Source organism: Papio anubis, chromosome 12, assembly GCF_008728515.1.
Source record: "Papio anubis isolate 15944 chromosome 12, Panubis1.0, whole genome shotgun sequence".
Classification (NCBI taxonomy): domain Eukaryota; kingdom Metazoa; phylum Chordata; class Mammalia; order Primates; family Cercopithecidae; genus Papio; species Papio anubis.
The window spans coordinates 104,771,300-104,798,333 of NC_044987.1; the positions used below are offsets into that span (position 1 = coordinate 104,771,300).

General features: G+C 46.3%; 1 protein-coding gene across 5 annotated transcripts in view; it reads right to left on the reverse strand.

Annotated features, from left to right (window-relative positions):
* Nucleotides 1–27,034, reverse strand: part of TSPAN18 (tetraspanin 18) — a 203,408-nt gene that overhangs the window by 146,835 nt on the left and 29,539 nt on the right. For all 5 annotated transcript variants that reach the window (XM_031653531.1, XM_021925865.2, XM_021925859.2 and 2 more), the window contains exon 2: nt 19,154–19,240. The gene's annotated coding sequence lies outside the window, so the exon portion shown is untranslated. The remainder of the gene's footprint in view (nt 1–19,153; nt 19,241–27,034) is intronic.

Sequence of the window (27,034 nt, forward strand, 5' to 3'; positions counted from 1 at the left end):
ATCTTGTCACTACCAGCGCCCCCTTATTAATGGCATGTTGCATTTTACCCCCAAGTCAAGGGATGGGATTCTAAATTGTACTCCAATCTCTCCCTCAGCCAACAATGCAGGCTGTGCTCTGACCCCTCCCTGGCTGTGCCTCTGGGGTCCGAGGAGGTTTTCCTTTGGAAGAAACATTGAAACTGAGCCCTGAGACGAGACGGGTGAGGGAGCTTTGTGAACAGCCAGGAAAAGTGTGTTCCAGAAAATAGCCTCTGTGAAGGCAACCACCAGGGTGAAAGAGTTTAGAGCCTTGAGGGACTGAGAGGCCATGACACCTGACACTGGCACAGACATTGACAGGCAGAGGGGCGGGATTTGTAGGACCACACAGCGTCAGGCAAATGCCTGGCATAAGCAAGTCCTCAGAAATAGTCTTGGTAGGCCGGGCACAGTGGCTCACGCCTGTAATCCCAGCACTCTGGGAGGCCGAGGTGGGCGGACTGCGAGGTCAGGAGATCGAGATCAGCCTGACCAACATGGTGAAACCCCATCTCTACTAAAAATACAAAAATTAGCCGGGCGTGGTGGTACATGTCTGTAGTCCCAGCTACTCAGGAGGCTGAGGCAGGAGAATCACTTGAACCCACGAGGTGGAGGCTGCAGTGAGCTGAGATCGCACCACTGCACTCCAGCCTGGGCGACACAGCAAGACTCTGTCTCAAAAAAAAAGAAAAAAAAAAGAAAGAAATAGTCTTGATATATCATGTTGTTGTGATTATTTTCTTCCAGGTTGTAGCTTTCCTATTCATTTTCCTAACAGTGTGTTTCAATGAACAGTGGTTTTTAATTTCAGTGAAGTCAATTTATCAAGTTTCCCTTTTATGGTTACTATTTTTAATGTCCTAAGAAATCTTTGCCTACCTCAAGGTCATTAAAGATATTCTCTGTGTTTTCTTCTAGAAATTAAAGAATTCCTTTAAAAAGGACAAATTATACAATAAAAATTGGGCAAAAGAGGCCATGTGTGATGGCTCACACCTGTAATCCCAGCACTTTGGGAGGCTAAGGTGGGAGGGTCACTGGAGCCAGAAGTTCAAGACCAGTCTGGCCAACACGGTAAAACGCCATCTCTACTAAAAATATAAAAATTAGCTGGGCATGGTGGCAGGAGCCTATAATCCCAGCTACTTGGGAGGCTGAGGCACAAGAATTGCTTGAACCCAGGAGGCAGAGGCTACAGTGAGCCAAGATCGTACCACTGCACTTCAGTCTGGGAGACAGAGCAAGACTCTGTCAAAAAAAAAAAAAAAAAAACGACTTGAACAGATATTTTACAAAAGTGTTCAAATGACAATAAGCCTATGAAAAGACGCTTAATATCAGTAGTTAAATAGGGAAGTACAAATTAAAACCAGAATGCGATACCGTTACACAACTATTAGAATGTCTAAAACGAAAAAGCTGGCCACAGCAAGCATTGACTAGGATGTGGAGAAACTGGAACTCCAGTATACAGCTGATGGGAGTGGAAACCAATACAAGCATTTTGGAAAACAGCTTGGCAGTTTCTTTTCTTCTTTTTTTTTTTTTTTTTTTTTTTTGGCAGGGGGACGGAGTCTCACTCTGTCACCCAAGCTAGAGTACAGTGGCATGATCTTGGCTCATTGCAATCTCTACCTCCTGGGTTCAAGCGATTCTCTTGCCTCAGCCTCCCAAGTAGCTGGGATTACAGGTGCCCGCCACTACGCTCTGCTAATTTTTTGTATTTTTAGTAGAGACGGGTTTCACCATGTTGGCCAGGCTGGTCTCAAACTCCTGACCTCGTGATCCGCCCGCCTCGACCTCCCCAAGTGCTGGGATTACAGGTATGAGCCACCGCACCCAGCCAGCAGTTTCTTCGAAGTTATACCTACACCTACCCTATGATGCAGTTACTATATTACAGGATACTTACACAAGAGAAAGTAAGGCATGTGTTCACATAAAGACTTGGACTCAAATGTCCATAGCAGCTTGATTATGTAGTAGCCAAAAATTGACAACAGTACTACAACCATCAAAGGGTGAATGGATACACAAATTATTATATATACATAAGATGGAATATTACTCAGCAATAAAAAGTAATAAAGTACTGATACAGGCACCAATGTAAATGAATCTTAGTAAGCTGAGTGAAGGGAGCCTGACGGGAGAGTACCTACTGTAGGATTCCATTTATAGAAAGTTCTGGAACAGGCAAAGCTAGTCTATAGTGATGGAAAGCAGACCAGTGGTTGCCCCTGGGGGAGGAACAGAGATTAACTGGGGAGGGCTAAGAAGGAACTTTCTGGGCTGATGGAAAATTTCTATGTCTTACAGGGACTGATGTATACAAGGTCAAAATGGATGTTATTGTACAATTTATGTTTGTATATAAAAGATAACCTCAATAAAGTTTGTAGCTCTTTGGGGGAAAAAGGAAAAAAGTTGTTGGGTAAGCATGTATGAAAGTACTCAGGCTATGTTGAAAGGTTCTAGAGTCCTGGGTTGTTACCAAACGTGCCCGGGGCTGTGGGAGAAGACAGATGCCAGCACAGGCTACTGGAAGATTCCAGTTATCCGTCATCCGGCCAGGATGTGCTGCATCCTACTGTGTGCTGCTACTACAGCTCCTCCTGCAGCCTCTAGAGCAACATAGACATGATAGCGTCCCACAATGTCCCAGCCATCGAGAAGCTAACAGTCCAGTTTTCCAATGACCAATTAAGGTTGTTAAAACATTTTAACAAACACAAAAAGCAGTCACTCAGTCACCTCATGGTTTCTCCAGGCCCTGGGCAGCCCCAGCTTCTGGACCTGCATGGAAGAACTCCCTCCCTCCCTCCCTCCCAACAAGAGCCTCGTGCTGGACACTGGGTGACAGCAGGCAGCCACCCACCATGCTCAACAGGCTGACATCAGCGAGATCTTCCGAGCCTTCACCAACAGGCTTCCAATCTCTACTCTACAGATGGGGAGAAACTGGCCAGGGCCCTCCAGCAAGGCTGCAGGCACATGATGAGTAAGCCACCGGTTCCTGGCTGCTCCTCCGGCCCCCTGCAGAAACCTCTAGAGCATCAGATTTCCTTAATGTTTGTGATGAGCCAGTCCCTTCGCAACCGCTTTCTCTTAAAGGGACAGAAAAAATAAACTGACCGGCCATGTCTGAAAAGTAGGTACTCCACAGATAGGCTCAAAGACTCACCAGGACTTCAAAAGTGTTTCCCAGGGCCCCTACCCTAGCCTTAGGAAGCTCGTAAGTTGTGCGGCCCTGTTTTAAGGAAGGTTTTGTTGATGAACACAGAAGTCCTCAAGTCAGTACTCACAGCTGCCATTCGCAGGGCTCAAGGCCCTTCCCAGGAGGGAGGAACCATGATCCCTATTTTACAGATGGGGAAATAGACAGAGGCTTGGGGGTGACATGACATAGCCAAGGTCTAGCAAGTGGATTCCAGACACAGACTGGATTCCAGGACTGGACGTCTGGTTCCAAAAGCAAGTATCAAAGTCCGATGTCACTTTCTCCTCAACAAATATCAGAACCATGAAGGAAATGATGAAGTCGGTGGACTGTAAGAAGAAGGGAAGCTTTGTCAGGGCAAAGGCCATGTTTTTGTTTCGATCGCTGCTGTCAGTAAGGGATGGAATGAACGGATGGTAGGTGAATGAATGAATGAATGAGCAGAGGGAGGTATGAAACAGGACTCAGAAAACATACCCAGCCTCAGAGGGCACTTGTACTGGGCCCAGACAATCCCTGACTCAACCTTCCCGTCCTCCCTGGAGCCCCTGCTGGGCTTCTTGGCATCCAGGTAAATGGATAATCTGGAGTAAAGAGATAATCCTGAGCTCTGTAGGCCCAGAGCTGAGAAACAATCAATTTCATCTAATAGCTTGGTTGCAGCTTGTGAACGTGTATGTGTGTGTGTGTGTGTGTGTGTGTTGCATTGTTGCATACAGTGGGGACAGGCAAGGAGGACATATTAGGAGTGAATGAATCTGAAGGAAGATATGTAGGCAAGGATGTGTGGGTGGGTGTGTAGGAGCTGGGGGGTGGTGTAGGAGAGGTGTATGAAGACGTCTGCACAAATGGGTGTGTGCATGTGTCTGTGAGTGTGCACAGGTGTGTGCATAGGTGTGCACAGGAATGTGGGCAGGTGTGTGCATAGGCAGATGAAGGGATGTGGGTAAGTGTATGCATAGGTATGCACGTGTGTGTGCAGTTGTGCACAGGGATGTGGGTAGATGTGTGCAGGTGTGTGCATAGGCAGACACGGATGTGGGCAGGTGTGTGCATAGGTATACATGGGTATATGTGTAGGTGTTCACAGGGATGTGTGCAGCTGTGTACATAGGCAGACACAAGGATGTAGGTAGGTATATGCATAGGTGTACACAGGTATGTGTGTAGGTGTTCACAGGGATGTATGCAGATGTGTGCTTAGGCAGACACAAGGATGTGGGTAAGTATGTGCAGGCACTTAGATAGGAGTGTACATAGATGTGCACAGGCATGTGGATAGGTGTGCACAGGTACATGGGGGGTGTGCAGGTATGTATGTAGGTATGTACCGGTATGCAGGTATGTGTGCCAGTGTGTGTGTAAACATGCACAGGTATGTGGGTAGTTGTGTGCATGGAAGGCAGGCATTAAGGCATAGCATGCAGCAGTGTGTGTACCCATTAGCAGTAGACGGCCATCCGTGTCTTAACAAGGCCATGGTGGTGTACTCCATTTTCTCTATGAGACTGATGAATTTCACCCATAGCTCTGATCTCAAAGGCTCCCAGCCTAGGATGCTACTGATCCCATTAACCTTCTCCAAGGTCTAAAACCAGCTGAACATCACTAGTCACTCCTGCCCACAGCAGGTCAAGGAGGGGCCCTCACTGAACACAAAAAGGACACAGTGTTTTTATTGGCATCTGAGAGCATCTGGCCCTGGGGAGCACCTAGACAGTTCTGAAATGTCTGGCCTCTCCCTGGCTCTATTTCAGAATCCTGAGGGTAAAGGGCTGATCTCACTTGACATGACCTGCGGTAAACTGAGAACACAACCATGGAGTGGGTGGGGAGGAAGGGTTGAGGAGGAACATGCACACCTAGAAGGAAACGGAGCACAATGGAGGCCTCTCCCCTGACAAAAAGGGCTGGGGGGTCAATCCTGGGGCGGGTTCCCAGGACAGATACACGTGGCCTGGGGCCCTTTCAGGATCCCCAGTGGCCACACCAGCTATTCGCTTGGTCAACAGGACCTGGGGCCTGGGCTGTGGCTCTTATTGCATAGGCTGAGCCCTAATGGCATCTAACCATCCTGGGAGGATGCCTGGTGTGTGGGCCCAGAGACCAGGACTAATGTCCCCAGAGATCCCTAGGACCTCCAGCCACTGGATAGCTGGCTGCACTGGGTGCCATTTGTCTGCAAGAATCAAGACAACCCTGCCCTTGGTGTCAGATGACCTCAACACCTGAGGTTCTAAGAACTACAGACTGACAGGACTGTCAGCTTCAGGAGGCCAGGTCTCAGCTGCCAGGATCACCTGTGTATCCCAGGGCCCCACTCAGCACCAGAGTAAGTGCACACACGCTTAATGGAAAGACTAACTAACTGCGGGTATTAACAAATGCTGGCTGGCTAGCACTGGGAAAGTCCTCAGAGACCAAGTGAGCCATCTCTCTCCCCATTTTACAGGTAGAGAAACTGAGGCCCAAAGAGAAGAAGAAATTTCCTCCGTTGCAAATTCACTGATGGGGCTACCCTAAGGTCCAGCCACCTACTAGAAGGCCCTTCACCTTCCTTCTAGAAGGCCAGCTGGAATCAATAGGTAGTGACTGCCTAGCTTGTTTTCCAGAGGATTCCAGAACCAACAAAAGTGCTGCAATTGATTGGTGATGTCTGCAGGGAAAAAGAGAGGGAGGAGTGACAGCCCAGAGACCTCCCATTTATGACTCTTGGCCCCAGGGAAAGAGGAGATGAGGGAGAAATTCCTCTCTCCCCATAAGAGGCTACTATTTGCCAACTCAGGCCCTTAAACAAGAGGTGTGCTTCTTCTGGCTAGCTACACAAGTTGCACCATCCTGGGCCATCTCTCCCTTCTCCCCACTTTCCTTCCCCAGTTCAGAACTAGAAAGAACCCAGCCCAGCCCCCATTTCTAGCTCTACCTCCTTCTTCCTCCCATGGGTGCTCTAACCACACCAGAAGACTAACTACCCCACCCCCCACCCAGAGCGTAATTCCCGTCTGCTCACCCCTCCAAGGGTTCTCCTACGCTCTTCCCTCTGCCTGGGGAAAAATCCTTCAAGTGGCACCTTCTCTCCTGAGTCAGCCTGCCCCAGAGCTCTGCAGACAGAACCCACACATGTGGTGCCTACCTGGGTAGCCCTAATCCCCGAACCAGGGCTTGGCATACAGTTAGCGCTCAATAACTGCATGGCAAATTAAATTGGCACCTCTACCCAGACGCCCTCCTGGAGCTGGCATGAAGACTACAAGGAGTTGCAAGAAAGAAAAGCGGGGGAGGTGGGAGGCAGGCTTCAGGGAACCACAGTGTGATCTATTAACAGTGGGAGAGGAGAGAGAATGAATTCATTTCCTCCCTGTAGTAATTTGCCTGTAAATATTCACAAACCATGCAATTTCTCTCAGCCTTCCCATTAAAGACAAATGCATAAATAAACCAGCCCTACCCAGGGGCTTTGCACACAGGCTGTTGTTCCTTTCCTAAAATAATAGGGTGACTATTTACTTAGCTGCAACCTCCCCATCCCCATAGAGTTCCAGAGGGGTCCCGGGAAGTGGGTGAGCTGGAGGACAAGGCAGCAGCTTGGCAGAAGTAGGTGCTGGTGACTGGGAGCTGAAGCAGAGTTGCTTGCAGAACCCAGGAGGTGGCTGAGCCAGCAGCCCAGAGGCCAGACGAGGTGGCCTCACCTTGGCAGGGTGTCCTCCCCACCCCCAGCCCAGTCCCCCATAAAGGGTTCAGAGGTCACACACAGATAGGTCTCCTCACTCCATGGATCCCTTAACATGGGAAAAACAAATGCCTCTTGAAATGCTAGAAATGTATGACACATGGGGGAGCACAGAAGGTCCCAAACAGGGAAGCTATTTGAGGGCCAGCATCCCTCAGGTAGGGGACCCTACTGCAGGGGCCATGGCAGGGCAGAAGTCTCCCTTCTAGGTCCCCTCCTAAGCTATCCGCAGGTCTCTCTTAGCATCTTTCCTTAGAACCAGGGCTGGGGAAGCGCCCAGGGAGGGGTAAAGCGCCATACAGTGCAGAAAGCCAGCTTGTGAGAGGGGGCATCTTTCCTCCTCCCCAGGCTGCTCATGCAGGCTCCTGGGGCACCAACAAGGAGCTTAGGTCCCAAACCCAGTCCCTTTAAAAGGCTCAGAATATGAACCAAATCCAGAGAAACATGGTGAACCTAGACTCACTCAACCAGGTACTAGGATGACAATGGCCAGCCCTGACCCACTTCCTCAGCTCCCTTCCCTTGAATCCTCATGGCAACCCTAGGAGGCAGCTTTCGATCACAATCTCCACTTTATAGACGGGGAACTGAGACTCAGACTGTAGTTACATGGAGAGTCAGGGGCAGAGTCAGGGCTCAAACCCAGACATTCCGGCTGCAGGGTCTGCGTGTAAAACCACCAGCGCTCAGAGGAAGAAGGACGGCAGAGCAGAAAGAAGCTGGACACAGGGTCCCAGCACTGGTATGTTGATTTCTTTTTCAGGAGGGGTGCTATTTTCCCTTTAAATATATGATGGCTGTGGTGTGCAGCTCACCCACATCCTCATGCTTAACCCCAGCGGTAGCTCTGCAGGGAAAGGTTATTATACCCAAATCACAGATAAAGAAACCGAGGCTCATGAAGCTTAATGGTCTCCCAGCCAGCAAGTGAGAGCCAGGATTTAAATCAGGGCCAATACCACAGCTGTCTCCACTGGCTTCAGTCCCAGCCCCTCCACCAGCCAGATGTGACTCGGGCCAATCTTTCCCCAAGTGGGCCTCAGTTTCTACATCTATACAGGGGTCTTACTAATTCCTTTCCTGAGTCCCGGCCCAGGGTGGCTGGGCAGGCAGAATGAGAAGACAGCGAATGTGAAGGCCACTGCAGAGCACACCAGCCTACGCTGCAGGCTGTAAAGCCCAATAACTGGGCCACTCAGTGAAGACTGACATTTACAACAGTGTGCCCAGACGCCCCACAGGATCCTCTGCCAGCAGAGAGATTCAATTATGGTCATTATGGTGCACTTAGGAAAACCAGGGAGCAGCTAATACATTTTAGAAAGATTGGCAACAACAGAGGATGAATCAAAACGAGTTTTCTACTTAACCTTCAGTTAAACAGAAAATCCATTTAACCACAAGGCAAAAAACCCTGTCTTCCCAGCCTACAATCACTTTTTTAAAAAACTGTCTGCCACTTAGCTTTATATTTTTACCACCCTGAAAGTTGCCTTGGAATGAAAAATAAATTCACTGATGGAGAGAAAGATGTCATCGACCTCTATAGGTTAGCAGCCTGGAGCAACATCCATCCTCAAGCCTTCCTCCCTCCAGCGTGGCAGGAACACAATCCTTGTTTCCATCCCTGCCAAAGATGCTGGCGGTTGCTGGAGAAAGCAGCCCCAGAGGCCCAACGGAGTGCAAATTTTTCACCTCCCACCGCCCCCTCCCACCCCCTCCCCACTAGAGGGAGCAAACCAAACCACTGCAGTCACTAGAGGCTCCCAGAAGGAGGCTGGGAATGAAACGTGCCTGGAGAGGACCTATTGGGATTCAGTGACCTCCAGGTATGCTAAGCTGCAGAGCAGTCCAGAAGTGTGGGCAGGAACAGGAGCGATTCAAGTTAGGAAGAGTGTTCCCCACAAATGCAGAGAGGAACGTTATCAGCCAGATAGTTCTCCCTATCATTAAGTAATGCAGCATTGACTATACACGTGCAAACAGATACTCCAGGCACAGGGTTCCCAGACAAAATATAGGATGCCCAGTGAAGTCTGAATTTCAGATAAACAACAAATAATCTTTCAGTGATTCTTCCTAAATAGTACACGGAACTAATATTGCACGGGGCAGACTTATAGTAAAAATTGAGTCATTGTCTATAGGAAGTTCAGATTTAGCTGGGCATCCTTTAATTTTATTTGCTGTACCTGGCGACCCCTCCCAGCAGGCATGCAGGTGACAGCAGACACTGGATGCAGCTGAGTGTCCAACAGTAGGGGTCCTCCAGGCCTGTGATGCCCAGGAAAGAATCTCACACACTGGAAGGCCAGGAGAGATGGGGGGAAAAAAAGCAGGAAGCCAAACTGAACGGACTTTCTGGTGTCAACTATTGAACACACGCCTGAGTGTGAACAAAAGCAGGAAACGAAGGAGGCTCTGGTCCTGAGAGAGGAAGTGAATGATTTCTTTTCCCTTCATTTTCCAAGCTCTGAATTGTTTCCTTGCCTTAACAAGAACAGCCACACACACACAACCAAAGTGCTCAACTTTTCTTATCTTTTGAGATCAACCTGGTTGTTCTACCAGGTGGTAAGCCCTTCAAAGTCAGAGATTGGGAGTTTTTCATCTCTGAACCCCAGTGGACGCCTAGTGAATGGAGGGAAGTAAAAAAGAAGGGAGGGAAATCAGGAGGGAAGAAGGGAGGATGAAGGAGGCTCTGTCCATGCAAATGACAAGAGCTGGGAGGTCCCCAGTTGGAAGGTGACTTCTGAGGACCACAGGGACCTCCAGGCAGGAGGAGCCAACTCTGTCACCCCAGGTTTCCTTGCTACCTCTCCTGAATGGAGAGGCTTTGAGGTCAGGAGCCTGGATGCTATCTGGACAGCAGTCCGCCCAAAGCCCAGCCCCAGGCCTGTGGGTCTCCTGCCATCACTTCCTCTGCATTTACTAAGAGAAGCTGCCCAGCATGGGGACACACTGTGAGATGCAGGAATGAGCCTGCCTGCGGAGCTTCCCCCAGGGACAGAAAGCAGATTCCACACCCTTGAGCTCTGCCCCCTCCTTCTCCCGTGGGACATGCCTGCCTGCCTCTTGGTTCAAGTTCAGTTTAAACAGATGTTCTGTTCCTAAGAAGCCCTGTCTTTGAAGTCCAGGAGAAAAATCTCAGCTCCAAAGGGACCTTTCCTACTGAAGAGACTCTCTGGGGAGTCTCGGCAGAAATAAAAAACAAAACCCCTGGATCCTTATCTCCTGGTATTTACGCGATTTTTAATTAGAACAGCTGCCTCCACGGCACTGCTGAAAGAGAAAGGGAAGGAGAGAGAGGGGCTGAGGGTGGGAGTCCGACTGAGGAGCGCAGGACTGGGAGGGAGGCAGCCTTGCAGGCTCCAAACTGCCACTCTGAAGACGAAGCTTTTAGTGCCCAGCTCTCCATAACCCCAAGCACGGGTACACAGATGGTGCTCAGAACCCTGGCAGCTTTTTTCAGTAAAAATACCTACTGACCCAGGGTTCCCAGGATGCCAGGGGTCCCCAGGCTACGAGGCTCTGCCTTGTGTCCATCCATTCCACCTGGAGACTACCTGGTCCTATTGCAGGACTCAGTTACAGGGTCTCCCCGACCTTCTGACTACCGTTCCATCCCGTCCCCTCACAGCAACCCTCTTGGGAGCATCTCGCCATGGGCATGCCAAGAGCGGGGCAGTGGAAGCCATCCTTCCAGGGAGCTGGCAACAAAGGGATGAACTGCCTGTAGGGAATTTTAAAACAAACCTAAAACCCACTAAAAGCTAACAGTTCTAAACAATGTCAGTGATAAAACACTCCACTTTGAGAAAAAAAAATCGTTTGGTGATCTAAGTTCTAAACAATTGCAGCAGTCACTGGTGAGTTTTAATAATATGTATGTAAGCTTCAAATGAGCATATTTTTATTACTTAGCCTTTAAAACACATTGTGTTTGCATAGGTGTGAATTCAGAGAGCACCTACTTATTCATTCAGAAGCCAACATGTGTGGATCCTGTGATACCCATTCATTTAGACAATAAGAATTCAGAATCGGGCCGAGTGCAGTGGCTCATGCCTGTAATCCCAACACTTTGGGAGGCTAAGGCAGGTGGATCACCTGAGGTCAGGTGTTCGAAACTAGCCTGACCAACATGGCGAAACCCCATCTCTACTAAAAATACACAAATTAGCCGGGCGTAGTGGTGTGCGCCTATAATCCCAGCTACTCAGGAGGCTAAGGCAGGAGAATCGCTTGAACCCGGGAGGCGGAGGTTGTAGTAAGCTGAGATGGCGCCATTGCACTCCAGCGTGGGCAGAAATAGTGAAACTCCATCTCAAAATAAATAAATAAATAACAATGCAAAATAATACAGAAACTCCCAATACAGTGTATTACCTATCATGAATAAACTAGAGATGATTTACAGTATACAGGAGGATGTGCATAGGTTATAAGCACATACTACTCCATTTTATATCAGGGACTTAAGCATTAATGCATTTTGCAAATTTCTTCATGTACTATTTTCTCTTTTGTCAAATTATCTATTAATGTAATTAAGAACTGTTGACCCATTACCTTTTTACTGTTTCATGTCATAATGTTTGTTTACTGGCATGGTTATAAATACAAAGTTCACAAAATTTTCAGTCTCTTTTCTGGCCGTTATTCTAATTGATTTTATTTCATCATTATTACTGAAAATAATTTTGTGTATAGAGGAAGCAAGTATACAAAAATCATGTGCTCTGGGTGTCAAATATCCTAGAGTGATGGATAATTTGGGTCAAACATTATTCTGGGAGTGTCTTCCAGGGTGTTTCTGGATGAAACTGACATTTAAATACGTAGACTGAGTAAAGCAGATGGCCCTCCCCAGTGCAGCTGTGTCTTATCCAATCAGCTAGAGACCTGAATAGACCAAAAGGCTGAGTAAGGGGAAATTTCACCAGTCTGACTTCTTGAGCTGGAACACTGGACTTCTCCTCTTCTTGGACTGGAACTTACACCATCAACTCTCCTGAGTCACAAACCTAAAGTGCTGATCTCAGGACTTTTTTTTCTCGGCCTCTATAGTCACATGAGCCAATTCTTCATAATAAATCTCTTTATATAAACAGTCATCTCTTAGAATCCATGGAGGTAACCATCCCTTGGTTCCAGGACCCTCTTTGATATCAAAATGCATTAATGCTCAAGTCCCTGATATCAAATGGAACAGTATTTGCTTATAACTTATGCACATCCTCCTGTACACTTTAAATCATCTCTAGTTTACTCATGATAGCTAATACACTGTCTTGGGAGTTTTTGTATTATTTTGCAGTTTTTTTCTAGAATATTTTTGGTTCAGAGTTGGTTGAATCCACAGATGCAAAACCCATGGATACAGAGGGTTGTATATCCTATTGGATATCTATCCTGATATCCTATCTGTATATCCAGCTGACTGTATATTCTATCGGTTGTTTCTCTGGAAAAGCTGACTAACATACCTAGGAATGCCTCTGCTGCACTTGTCACATTTTATGTCAGGCATCAACAGCTGAATGGTGGCCTCCTCCAGCTCAGGCACTACGTGTCATTTACATCTGGGGCCCACAGGTAAATAGCCTTGTGCTTCCAGCACAATTGACACTTGATAAGTGTTTTGGTTCATATGAATGAACGAATGAATGAATGATCCGATAAAGACATTAGAAGATCCAGCCAGACCTTGCAGCAAGGCACAGAACTTCATTTCTCCACTCATCCTCAAGCCTCTCACCTTTGCGCCTGCCTAAGGTGCACACTTCTGCTCAGTATATCCACCCTTGCCTGGGACCAGAATTTTCTCAAACAACACATGACTGCCCTTGACAGTGGCTCAGTCCTCCATCATCTTTTGCATCTTCACTCACTTCCTGAGTAATCTCATTATGGTCAAAGGTTTGAAATACTCTCTATAAGCTGATGGCTCTCAAATTTGGAGACCAGCCCCACCCTCACCCCTGAACCCCAGGTGCATATCTCCAGCCACTCCTCTCCACCTCCACTTTAGTGATTAATAAGCATCTCAACTTAAAATGCCTGAGAAGAACTCAATATGCCCTCCCTCCACTCTCTGCCAGAACCCACCCTAGGCTCTTCCATCTCAGGCCAGAAGCTGTGGTTGACCTTGACTCCTCTTTCTCTCACCCCCATCGTATCAGCAAGTCCTATCAACTTTGCTCTCAAAATAGATCCTGAATATTGTGGCTTCTCAGCACCTCCACCACATTCCACCTTCCAAGCCACCTTGCCTCTTCCATGGATTCCAACATAAGTGTTCGTACTGGTCTCCCTTCTCCCTGCAGACTGCCCTCCACCCAGCAGCCAGAGTGATCTTAGTAAAATATAAATTTGATCCGGTCTCTTTCTTGCTTACTGGCTTCCTGCCAAACTTAGACCCTTTAGAATCAAAATACAAAGCTTTCACCCTAGCTAGCAGCACTGTGCAGGCTGGGCCTCCAATTCACTCCTGGCCTCCTCTCCATGCACACTACCATGGGGGTAGCACCCCAGCATCCTCGCTGGTCCTCTAACATGCCAGCCAGCCTAATGTGCCTTACTCTTTCTATTCCCTCAAACAGGAAGGCTCTTCCCCCAGATTATGTCAAGGCTTATTCCTCATTGTCTTCAGGTGTCTGCTCAAATTACATCTGACTAGGAGGGCCTTCCCTGTACCTCCTATCCATAATAGCAATCCTCCCCCAACCCACCACCTGAGTCACTCCCTGCCCCTTCCAGTCATTATTGAACTTCATAGTACCTAATAGCACCTGATATTCAATGTATTTGTTTGGTTTCTGTTTCCCTCAACCAGAAGGCAAGCTCCATAAGGGCAGAGACTCTGCTATTTCATTCAAAACAATATTCCCAGCATGTAGAGCAGTGCCAGGTACATGGTAGGGTCTCAACAAATATTTGCTGAATAAATGAATGTGTACTCACATTTGACCTTTGCCCTCAAGTCAACTAAGGGCTAGGCATTGTTATCGCCACACCATTCTGCAGATGTAAAAACAGATATAGAATCAAAAAGATTTATCCATAAGATCCCTCAGATACTTAGTGATAGAGCCATGATTAAAACATAGCCTTCAGAAAACATGAAATCAATTCAACAAATCCAAATGCTGGTTCTTTGAAAAGATCTATAAAATCAGTAGAACTCTGGCTAGGTTAACTAAGAAAAACCAGAAAAGACACCAATTACTAATATCAGAAATGAAAAAGGGGATATCACTACAGTTCCCATAGACATGGGAATGTCCCATAGACATGAAAGGATAAAAGAAATACACAACTCTGTGCCCACAAATGTGCAAAAGTTTATGCCTACAAATTTGATAACTTAGATAAAATGTACCAATTCGTAGAAAGACACAATCTGCCAAAGCTCACACAAAAAAGAAACTGACAATCTTAATAGGCCTATATTTATTAAAGAAATCTAATCAATAAACCTTGCAAAGAAAGAAAGCATCAGGCCCAGGTGAGTTCACTGGTGAATTCTAACAAATACTTACGGGAGAAATTATACCAATTCTCAATAATCTCTTCCAGAGTATAGAAGTGGAGAGAATACGTCCTAACTCATTTTGTGAGGTCATCATTATGCTGATACCTAAACCAGAAAAAAATCATTACAAGAAAACTACAGACCAATATCTCTCATGAATGTAAATGCAAAAATCCTCAACAAATATTAACAAATTAAACCCAAGAATGTATAAAAACTCTTAGATACCATGATCAGGTGAGATTTATTCCAGGTACACAAAACTGGTTCAATATTAAAACATCAAATAATAGGCTGGGCGCAGTGGCTCACGCCTGTAATCCTAGCACTTTGGGAGGCTGAGGCAGGTGGATCACGAGGTCAAGAGTTCAAGACTAGCCTGGCCAAAATGGTGAAACCTCATCTCTACTAAAAATACAAAAAAAAATTAGCTGGGCATAGTGGCATGTGCCTGTAATCCTAGCTATTCAGGAGGCTAAGGCAAAGAATTTCTTAAACCTGGAAGGCAGAGGTTGCAGTGACCAGAAATCACACCACTGCACTCCAGCCTGGGCAACAGAGCAAGATGGTCTCAAAAAAGAAAGAAAGAAAGAAAGAAAGAAAGAAAGAAATCAAATAATATAAACCATCATATCAACAACCTAATGAAGAAAAATTGCACGATCATATCAATAAATGCAGAAAAAGGATTTGACAAAATCCAACACCTATTCATGAAAAAACTCTCAGCAAACTAGGAATTAAGGGGATCTTCTTCCTCAAGTTGATAAAGAGCATCTACAAAACACCAATAGTTAATATCATACTCAATTATGAGAAATTTGAGGGTAACAAAATATATATAAGATCTGTATGAGGAAAACTACAAAACTAGATTGAAGAAATCAAAGAAGTAAATAAATGAAAACACTAAAAGATAGTCAATGTTCAAAAATAGGAAGACTCAATACTGTCAAGATGTCAGTTCTTCCCAACTTGATCTATAGATTCAAGACAATCCCAATCAAAATCCTGCAAGTTATTTTATGGATATCAACAACCTGATTCTAAGGTTTATTTGGAGAAGCAAAACACCCAGAATAGTCAACCCAAAATTGAAAGAGAAGAACAATGTTGGAAGAATTGACACTACCCAACTTTAAGAGTTACTATAAAGATACAGTAATAAAATGGTGTGGTATTCATGAAAGTACAGACAGATTATTGGCACAGAATACAAAGCCCAGAAATAGAGCCACATATATATGTCAACTGATATTTGACTAAGGAGCAAAGGTAATACACTAGAGAAAAGATAGTCTCTTCAACAAATAGTGCAAGGACAACTGGATGTCCACATACACTAGAATGATACTGAATCCCTACCTCACTCCATATATGAAAATTAACTCAAAAAGATCAATGACCTAAATGTAGGAGCTAAATAAAACTCTTAGAATAAAGCACAGGAGTAAATCTCTATGACCTCAAATTTGGCAATGGATTCTTAGATAGAACACCAAAAGTTTGAGCAACAATAACAAAAAAAAAGATAAACTGGAACCTGGGGAATCCATAGAAATTGCCTTCTCTCACTTAGCCTGCCTCAAACGGCTGGCTGGGGAGATAAAAACATCAGGGGACTTTCATTTCTGCCTTAGCACCACACTCAGTGCAAGACTGGGTGGTGAATTGGAGAAGAGTGCCACTGTGGGCACAGCGGGTGCCTCTAGGTGCAGAGAGTGCCATGAGGAGCTCCCACAAACACACTGTCCTTGGGCTAGGAACCCTGTGTTTGGGTCCTTACCTTGCTGCTTTTTAGACATGAAGCCTGGAATCATTGAAAGAGCTTATTAATGCCTGCCTTCTGGAGTGTGGGTAGGATTAACAATTATCTACGAAAAAGTCCAGTAAAGATGGCTGTGAGTGAAGTGTCACAGACTTGGGATGAGACTTGGGATGAACTGCTCACACTTGAGGTGGCTCTAAGAGATAGCACATCAGGACAGGGAGCTGACACAACCCAGGTCCCTCTTACAGCCCTTTTTTAGACCTTGCACAGAAGGAGGTATGTGTCTCCAGGGTAACCCCACTGTTTGGTTACAAACACCCAGCTCTTACATCCCAAGAGCCTGGCACTCTTCAAGGAGGTCACCTTGGGAGGCTACACTATTCCAAGGGGGCTGCCATTGTTCAAAGCAAACAGGGGCTTCCCATGGTAGTCACCTTGACCTCACAACCACCCAGTGGGGTGCATGCTCTTTGCCCATCTTACAGATGAGAAAACTGAGGCTGTGGGGGATCAAGTCACTCGCCCCCAAGCCAAACAGTACTGAAGGGCAGAGCTGGGACTCAGCCCCCATCCTTCTAGCTCCAAAACCCCAGCAAAGCTTTTCCATGACAGTGTATGCCTCTCTGCCTGTTGCTTTATGGTCGTCTTTATATTTTCCCTGTGATGCTATAACGTTTATCTGTTTCCTGGCTAACAAGAGGGGCAAGGCTAAATAGCTCTGCTCCCTGGGCTGTCCTCCTGAAAGTAAACCAAGAACAATAGCAACCCTGCTGCTTTGCTCTGCACTTAAAGAGATTTTTTCCTCTTACACACCGAGGCTTGAGGCCCACGGCTTCCCCTGATGGAGAAATATCCCCAAGAAGAAAGGTCCTGGGGACAGGAAGGTTTTTCTGACTCACTTCAGTGCCTTCTCCAGATTAAGAATACTGGGCAGGATCCAGGCTCTGTGATAAGGCAACTGCTTCCTGTGGGGATCAGGGCAGCTGCTGCCAGGAGGTTTACAATTAAGATTATGGTCCTGGCAGCTGGCAGGGTGAGCCGTGGGACACAGACGCTGTCAGTGAGGGACAGCCCCAGCAGGCCCCAGGCCTCGCCGCTCCTCCCACACTGTCCACTAAAGCCTCAGCCTGGCCCTGTTTTATCTGCCCCTGGGAGCCGGCCACCCTGTCTTGGATTCCAGCCTAAAATAATCTAGGGCAGCCAGCGGCACACTCCAGAAGGGCGAGTGAACTATCAGATTGGTGACTAAGAAAGTGGCCAAGTGCTTTCCGACTATGGGCACAGAGGCAGCCGAAATAGAAAGTGCCATTAGGCAGTAGTGCAGCACTTCACAATCTGCACACCCCATACACCTGCCAGCAGCCCAGGCAGGGGAAGCAGGTGGAGTGAGTGTGGAGGGCACACGTATAGGAAACAGTGTGGGGAGCTTCCTAAGTCTTCCTCATCTTCCCCAAAGCAACCCGTGAGTAAGTGTCACTGTCCCATTTTAGAGATCAGAATATCAAGGCCTGCAGGGATTTCATGAGATGCCCAAAATTTAAAAAAAAAAAAAAAAAAAAAAAGTGTAGGACAAGGAAACAAACCATTTTTATGTTTTTAACAGGAAATGGAACTTCAGAGAGATGATTTGTCTAATTATTTTTAATCTTAAGCTTCAAGTCACAGACTTTAGTAAGCAAAAGACACAAGAATTGTATGGCAGTTCAGGCAGTGGCTTCAAATCTCGATGACATTACTCAGTGCTATGTGACCTTAGGCAAGTCACCTAACTTCTCTGAGGCCTGGTTTTCTCTTCCGTAGTGTGGAGGTAATCACAGTGGCAAGATGACAGGACGGTTAAGAGGACAGAATGGGATGGTGCAGCGAATGAGCATCACACTGTGCCTGGGGCATGAAGCCCTCTGTCATATTGCTGGTTTCTCTTCTGATAGGCAGGGACTCAAACCCAGGTTCCTCTGCACCTCAAACCCTGTGATTTACCACCAAGGGTTAGAGCCATCGTCCTTTGCCCAAGACAGGCAATCAGATCTCCTTGGAGTTTTCGAATCCCCTCTCCTCTCCATGGCCTTCCACAACCTCCCAACCCCTGACCTGTCACTTCTTCTATTTCAGCCCTGGTCTTGGAATCCCAGAAATGGAGGACGTGAGTGCTAGAACAGAGATTCAAGTTGCAGCTGCCTCATTTTACAATGAGAAAATGAGGCCCAATGAGGGAAATGACTTATAAGTCACACTGTTGGTCGAGGCTGCTCAGAGGACAGACATCTTGGCTTTTCATCCAGAAAGCTTCCATGAGGCCAGCCAGCCCATCACCAGTCCCAGAATCATGGTCAGCTCAAGAAGGACTTCCCAGAGCCTCCGAAGCAGACCAAGGCTTTTCTGTTCTCAGTTTCACCATAGAATGTGGTGATTGATCCTAGTACTTGTGGATTTAGACTTTGTTCAAAAGAGAATCGAGGGCAGAGGGATGGTAATCGCCCTAGGAAGTGGTCTCCTTACAGTCCCAAGACTGTGGTGGGTATGGGGGAGGCTGAGGTCGGGGAGGGGTCCTTGATACAGATTCCATGAGCCCTCATGACCCTGCCTGGAGCCCCCAGGAGCTCTACTCTTCCTTGAAGGGCTCACTCCCTGCCATCCATCGACCCTCACTTCCTGCACCAAGGTGGCCCCATCGCCCTCATCCATGAGTAAATGTCTAGGGGTGAGGAGAAGAGTGAAGCCACCCTTCTCCTGCCCTGTGCCCCTTGGGTAAGAGTTGAGAGCCCTCTCACATGGAAGTGGTGGTTTGGAGGGCAGGAACAGAAGACAGAAGAGAAGACCCTCTTGTTCGAGTAAGCGAAGATGCCACCCTGCCACATTGCCACTTCATACCTCTTTCCACTGGTGTCTTTTCCTTTGGGTCCAGGGGTGCCAAGCTTCTCTTACAGTGTCCTCCTGACAGTAGCTTCTGGATACACTCTAGAGAAAGAAGAGAGAGAAACACATTTCAAAAAGGCAGGAGTCTTTGGGGACCACCTCAGTCCACATGTGGCTCCCACTCCCCAAGGTCTCCTTTCCCTACTTCCATCACTGCAAGCACAGAAGCCAGACAGGGCACCCATGGCTGGTGATATGGTTTAAATGTGTCCCCACCAAATCTCACATTGAATTGTAATTCCCAATGTCAGAGGTGGGGCCTCAGATGTCCATCCAGGCAGGTGGGAGGTGATTGGATGATGGAGATAGTTTCTCATGAATGAGTTAGCACCATCCCCTCGGTGCTGTTCTCTTGAGTGAGATATCGTGAGATCCGGTTGTTTAAAAGTGCGTAGCACCTTCCCCTCTCTCTCTTGCTCCTGTCCCTACCATGTCACTGTGCGTGCTTCCCCTTCCACCATGATTGTAAGTTTCCTGAGGCCTCCTCAGAAGCAGATACTGTCATGCTTCCTGTACAGCCTACAGAACTGTGAGCCAATCAAATCTTTTTTTTATAAATTACCCAGTCTCCGGTATTTCTTTATAGCAGTGCGAGACTGGACTAATACAGCTAGAAAGGCAAGACTAAACATCAGCCCCACAAAGCTTCCCAGGATAGCGTCTCCAGAGCCTGTGAATGGGGGCATATTTTCAATCTTCCAAGTCAGCCCGGAGCCTGTACATCCATGTGATGGCATTGAACATGCTAATCAAAACATCACACTGTGTTTCTTTGCTTCTAGCTAGAATATTATCAACTTGGTGTGGGAACTCCGGTTTCCTTAGGCTGAAAAAAAGGCTTTCTGAGTCATTTTGAAAACAGGAAAAAGAATTAATCATTGCCTAATGAATGCAGACTCTTTGAGCAGACCCAACACGTTCAAGGTCTGCTATCCATGAAGAGATAAGTAACAGTAAGGAAAGCCTCTGGTGGTGAAAAAAGAACTCAGTTCCAGAATGCCAGTGGGGTTAGAAGTCCAGCTTCTCCAACCCTTCCCTTCTGTCAGTTTGATGAAGCATCCCCAGGTCACCAGAGAAGGATCAAATTCACCATGTCCAGGCCATATACCTGCCAGCAGAGACAGGCCAGTCCCGAGAGACTGGCTCAGTCACATGCACAGCTGAGAAATAAGAGCAAAACTTACAGCCTCCAGAGCACAGGGGAGAAAGCGAAGTTCCCTCATCTCTCCGCTCCAGGGCTCCTCCTGCCCTCAGAGACTAGCTGCACAGTGGAAACCCTGATCAAGTTTCAGGTCTCTCGGATGATGATGATGATCATCCTGACACCCCTTACGACCCCAGAAGAAAGTGTCACCATTTCAGGAATGAGGAACGTGAGCTCAGAGGAGTTAAATAACTTGCCCAAGGTCACACCACTGAAATGAGGCTGAGCTGGGACTAGAACTTCGACCATGGGAAGTTCTAGTGCTGGGACTAGAACTAGTGCTAGTTCTAGAGCTGGGACTAGAACTTCAGCCATGGGAAGCCTGGTGCTAGTGCCATCTCCACAGTGGGAGGGGCGTAAGCAGGAAGGCGATGAGTTCAAGGTCTACCCCACAGACCCCAGCATCAGGGCAGCTCATGCATGCAAGGGAGTCTCAGGACTTCCGTTAACTGATGGGAAACAGGGATTGGCTGGAGGATGGGACCTCATTTTATTTGGCTATCTGGGCCTCAAGTGTCCATCCAGGCAGTGTCAGTGCAGAGGGACCTCATGCATCATGAACCAGACTAAGGCTACAATCAGAGGAATTTGTTACATTTATAAACACATAAACACACACACACACACACACACATATGTGTGTATATATAGGTATGACCTTCGGCAAGTTATTTGTATATATATGTAAATTTTTCATTTTTAACTACAAAAGTGTATGTGCTTCCTTACCAGCCATCCTGTTTAACAGGTAGAACCACTGCAAACACTCTGGAGTGAGACCCTCTGGACTTTATTCTACCTAATCAAATGCATGTATGCATGTGTGTGTAAGCACGAACCTATGTGACTACACATGCAGTGTGACTTTTTACAAAAATGAGATCTTACCACACACATTCTACAACATCACTTGTCAATGATATCACGTCCAAAATGGATCTTCTTGAGTCCTTTTCATAGCTGCACAGTATCCCATAGTACATGTGAGTCATAATTTATTTACCATTTGTTTATTTCCCACCGTGGCTCTGTCAAATATTTCTATTTCTGGCCTCTATAGCTTCGCTGGAATGACCCCCTGGGTGCCCATCTTGGTGTAGAAATGTTCTTGCAATTCCAAAGCCCAGATGCTTAGAAGTGGGCAGAGGAGAGGCTGGCCACATTCCGCCTTTGGGTAGTGCTGACAAACTGACTTCCCAAAATGCTGGATTGAGTCAGTTCACAGCGCAGGGCAGAAGGAACCCCTTTTCTTGGATATAAATTTGAACCCAGGGCTCTGCCTATGGAATGGCTTTCCTAGGCACATTCCAGTGGCCTGGGAGGCTGAGGGCCCTGGACAAAGGGAGGCATGTGGGACTTGGCTGGCGCAGATGTCCCTGCTCTACTGTCTGGAGCATCGCAGAGGAACTCGGGCCTACCTGAGCCAGGAACTGCATTTACTGGCTCAGAACTGATAATGAGCTTTTATGAGCTCCAGGGACTGCACAGAACACGTATTAGTGTCAAGAGTGCCTGTCAGCCACGCAGCCTGGGTGAATGTCACACATTAACGGAATTAAAAGCTGCAGCCACGCTGGGAAGGAGCTGCGGGCTGCATGTCAAGAGGTGTGGGCAGCGCCTGTCAATAACAAAATTACTTTCCAGTTTTTGCGCTCCAGAGCCTTAAGCTGTCTCCCCTCTTTGGTGGAATTTTGCCTTCCTGCAGCCTCAGAGGAGATTAGTTTATTACCAGCCTGCCAGAAGAGGCAAAACCCAGCACTAATCCTAATTCCCATTTAAGCAAATCTGCATTGTGTGAGGGAAACCAGCTGGGCTTAGAATGTTTCCCCCATGCCCATGAGATCTCATTGCAGTCCCCTCCTCTCTGCGGGGGAGGGGAGTCACTACAGATATTAGAGCCAGAGCTGTCCTGGGAGATGGAGAAAGGAATCCCAAAGTTTAGGGCTAAGAGCAGGAACGGGTCCTGGGTGCAAGTGGCAGAGTGTAAGCCTGGTGGGCAGATGATGGGGGTCACCCTTGACCTGGTTAGTCTTGGGCTTTGGGAAGTTCCAACAACCCTCCCAGCCCGACTTGATCTTGCTCTGTACACAGTTCTCCCGAATGTTTGAGGCGGCACAGGTTGAAATCCTAAATCGAGTTCTTACTAGCTGTGACCCAGAGCAAGTGACCTACCTACATCATACCTGGACTCCTTATCTATGACACAGGGCTTACAACAGCTGATGACTCACAGGCTGTTGTGAGATTCGATGAGAAATGTGTAGCAGGACTTAGCAGAGAGCCTGGCACACGATATCATGGCTCTTGAATGGAAGTCTCCATGGATTATAATGACACCGTAATTTTAAGTACTTCTAAGAAACAGAAAACACTACCAATTAATTAAATTCACTATGACATCACTTTTTGTACAATGTATCCTGGTTTTAGAGACATTAAGATGTTTAAAAAAAAAAAAAAGTGTGCCTTAGAATCCACAAAATATAAGAGCTTAATAGGTGGCAGTAACTATGATGAGTATAAGCCAATTTCACTCATTTTGCAAGGCCTGGCTCAAAAGTTAGAGCTTCTTCCTTCTCTTCTTTCCTCCAAACTAGGGGTAGAGCTCTCAATTTATAAGAAAAATTTAGTCAGCCCACTTCAGTGTCCTGGATGAGGCCCAGATGAGAAACTTTAATATGTCTCCTGATGTTTCCTACTCTACTTTTGTTTTAATTGAAATATAACATATATACACAATAGCACACACACCATGAATACACACCCCACTGAATTTTCACAAACAGAGCATCCCTGTGCAACCAAAACCCAGATCAAAGACTCTTGTCTATTTCCCAGCTACTGATTCTATTCACCTCATGTGTCCCAAAGCAGCCTTGACTCTCCATCCTCATAGAACCTGCCAGTCCCTGGATGGGCTCACCCTCCTTACTGCAGTCTGCTTGCTGCACACGGGCTCCTGGCTGGTCTGCCAGCCTGCAGCCTTTGTTCCCCGCTCTGCCCTCTCCTTCACTGTCAAAGTGAGCCCATAAACGGAGAGCACTGTGTCTGTCTCCTGCTTTAGTGGGTTCCCTGGCCTCCCTTTGTCTAGACACAAGGCCTTTTATCAGCTGATCCCCAGTTCCCTTCCAGGCCCACCTTCAGGTTTTTGCCATATGCACAGACCCCACAGTCAAATTGTACTCACCTGGACTCAGAGTGTGCTCAGCCCAACTTCACTGATGTTTGCTCTTCCTGGAATTCCTCTCTTCCTTTCTTAACCCTGAGTTTCACCCCTCCCCTCACTTGGCAAACTCTTAATCATCCTTCAAAACCTTCTTTCAGTTAACTCCTTTGTGAAACCTTCCCACTCTCTCAACACGCATAATAAGTCATTGTTCTCCGGGCTCACATCACAAATTGTGTGTATAGATAACAGTATATTTTTTGTTTATGTGATTTTTCCCACCTACCAGACTATGAGTTCCTCAAAGATATGGGTGGTATCTTACTCCCTCTATGAGTCTCAGTTACTGACTCTGCAAATAATAGTTGGATGGATAGACAACTAGGAGAAATTGGTGGATAGGTAGTGAATGGATTTATAAAAGAACTTGAATGGTAGAAAGAAGGAACTAGGCTATAATTGGTTGAGGGATGGGAAGATGACTGGGTGGATGGAGAGATGAATGAATGCAGGGATGAATAGAAGGACAGGGGGAAGACAAGTGGATCTATAAAACAATTAGTTAACCGAATGTGGGAAGACAGAACTAGGTTAATGGTGAGAAAAAGAGGGAATGAATGACCCTCAACTATTTATATAATTTTCTCTAGACCCTGAGAAACTGAGACTCTTAGGACTATGAAGAGCCTAGCTTTAGTCTTCCAGAGTCAGTGGGTCTGAGCAGAGACCATGTGGTCAAACAGCATCACCCCTAGCTCGTTCCACTGTACCACCTGCTCGATCCATAGATCTACAGATAAGGCCTTCAGGAAGGAGTGGTCAGAGCTGCCTCTTGTCTTGGCCTTTGCTGACCCAGATGCTGAAGAATTCAACAGTGCCACAAGGAGACCAAAGCTTTCCTGTGTCTAAGCTAAGCCCCAGTATGCAGGGTAGTTGTTTTGCCAACTGTGTTCAATAGGCCAGCATTTGAACAGGCATGGGATAGGCAAACTGCCTGATGTACAGCAGAAGGACAGCTGCTGATAGAAGCCCTGAAAAGATGCCATTTTGGGGGAACTCTAAAATCGATAAAGGGTCAGGATAACTGAACAGCATAGCACTGTTTGGACGGTTCCTGTGAATGGGCTTTGCACAGGGACTAATTCCGCAGTGTAGCCTGCTGCCTATCTGCAACAGGGGTAGGAAACACGGTAGGAGATGAGGAGCCCCCAGCATGAAATTACTGTAAAGCACTGTGGTTAAGGAGTCAGGCTTGTGTGCCCCCACAGATCTGAGTTTAAATCTCAGTTCTGCCTCTTGCTACCAATGCGACCTCAGTAAAATTCTCTATCCCAGCAAATATCAGGATATCCACCTGCAAAGTGTGGACAGCCATAGTCCCACTTCACAGGCTTGAGCTAGGGATTGGATGAGCTAATAGATTGCAAATGATTCCCACAGTACCCTGCCTATCATAAACACTCGATAAATAAAAGAAGCAGGAATTTTGTAAAATATATTCTGCTGCTACTTTCTGTAAAAAGGGCAATGAGCCAAGCATTATTCTGATACCAAAACCAGACAAAGACACTTACAAGAAAAGAAAACTACAGACCAATATCCCTTATGAGCACTAACGCAAAAATCCCCAACAAAATATTATCAACCCGAATTTGGCAGCATATTAAAATGATTATACACCATGACCAAGTGGGACTTATTTCTAGAATGCAAGGATGGTTAAACATACAAAAATCAAGGTAATACTCCACATCAACAGAATGAAGAGGAAAATACCCCCACACAATTATATCAAATAATGCATAAAAAGCATTTGACAAATTCAACACCCTTTAATAATAAAAACATTCAACTAAAAATACAAGAAAACTATCTCAAAACAGTAAAAGTCATATATGAAAAACTCACAACAAACAGCAAACAACATATTCAATGGTGAAAGACTGAAAGCTTTTCTTCTAACATCAAGAATAAGACAAGGATGACCATTTTTGCCACTTCTATTCAACATAGTATTGTATTAGAAGTTCTAGCCAGAGCAATTTGACATTGGATTTTGTAATGATTTCTTGGATATGACACTAAAAGCCCAGACAACAAAAGGAAAAACAGACAAACCAGACTTCATGAAAGAATTTTAAATTTCTGTATCAAAAGACAGTACAAACAAAGCAAAAAGGCAACCCATGGAATGGAAGAACATATTTGCAAATCATATATCTCACAAAGAATTAATATCCAGAAAATACAGAAAACTCAAACTCAGCAACAACAAAAAAAACCAATTAAAAAATGGGCAGAGAAGATTAAAATACATTTCTCCAAAGATGATATACAAACAGTCAATAAGTATAAGAAAATATGCTCAACATCACTAAACATTAGGGAAATGCAAATCAAAACCTGCAATGAGACCAGGCTCAGTGGCTCACACTGCCTGTAATCCTAGCACTTTGGGAGGAAGAGGTGAGTGGATCTCTTGAGCCCAGGAGTCCAAGACCGACCTGGGCAACATAGCAAAACTCTGTCTCTACAAAAAATACAAAAAATCAGCTGGGCACGGTGGCACATGCCTGTAGTCCCAGTTCCTTGGGTGGCTGACGCAAGATGATCACTTAAGCATAAGAGGCAGAGGCTGTAGTGAGCCAAGATCACACCACTGCACTCCAGCCTGGGCAACACAGTGAGACCCTGTCTCAAATCAATCAATCAATCAATAATCATTTATCAGCCTTTTGGCTAAGATCAAGTGTAAATAAATAAAGAGAACTGCAATGAGATACAACTTCACACCCACTGGCTTGGTTACTATTTAAAAAAAAAAACAAAACAGAAAACAACAAGTGTTGGCTAGCATGTGAAGGAACTGGAACCCTGTTCCCACTGTTGGTGGGAATGTGAAATGGTACAACCACTGTAGAAAATGGTATGGCAGTTCCTCAAAAAATTAAAAATAGAATTACCATATGCTCCAGCAATTCCACTTCTGAGTATATACCCAAAAGAAAAAGCACTTGACAAATTCAACATCCTTTTATAATGAAAACATTCAACTAAAAATACAACAAAACTATCTCAAAACAGTAAAAGTCATATATGAAAAACCCACAGCAAATAGCAAACATCATATTCAGGCCGGGCGCGGTGGCTCAAGCCTGTAATCCCAGCACTTTGGGAGGCCGAGACGGGCGGATCACAAGGTCAGGAGATCGAGACCATCCTGGCTAACACGGTGAAACCCCGTCTCTACTAAAAACACAAAAAAATTAGCCGGGCGAGGTGGCGGCGCCTGTAGTCCCAGCTACTCGGGAGGCTGAGGCAGGAGAATGGCGGGAACCCGGGTGGCGGAGCTTGCAGTGAGCTGAGATCCGGCCACTGCACTCCAGCCTGGGCGACAGAGCGAGACTCCGTCTCAAAAAAAAAAAAAAAAAAACCATCATATTCAATGCTGAAAGACCAAAAGATT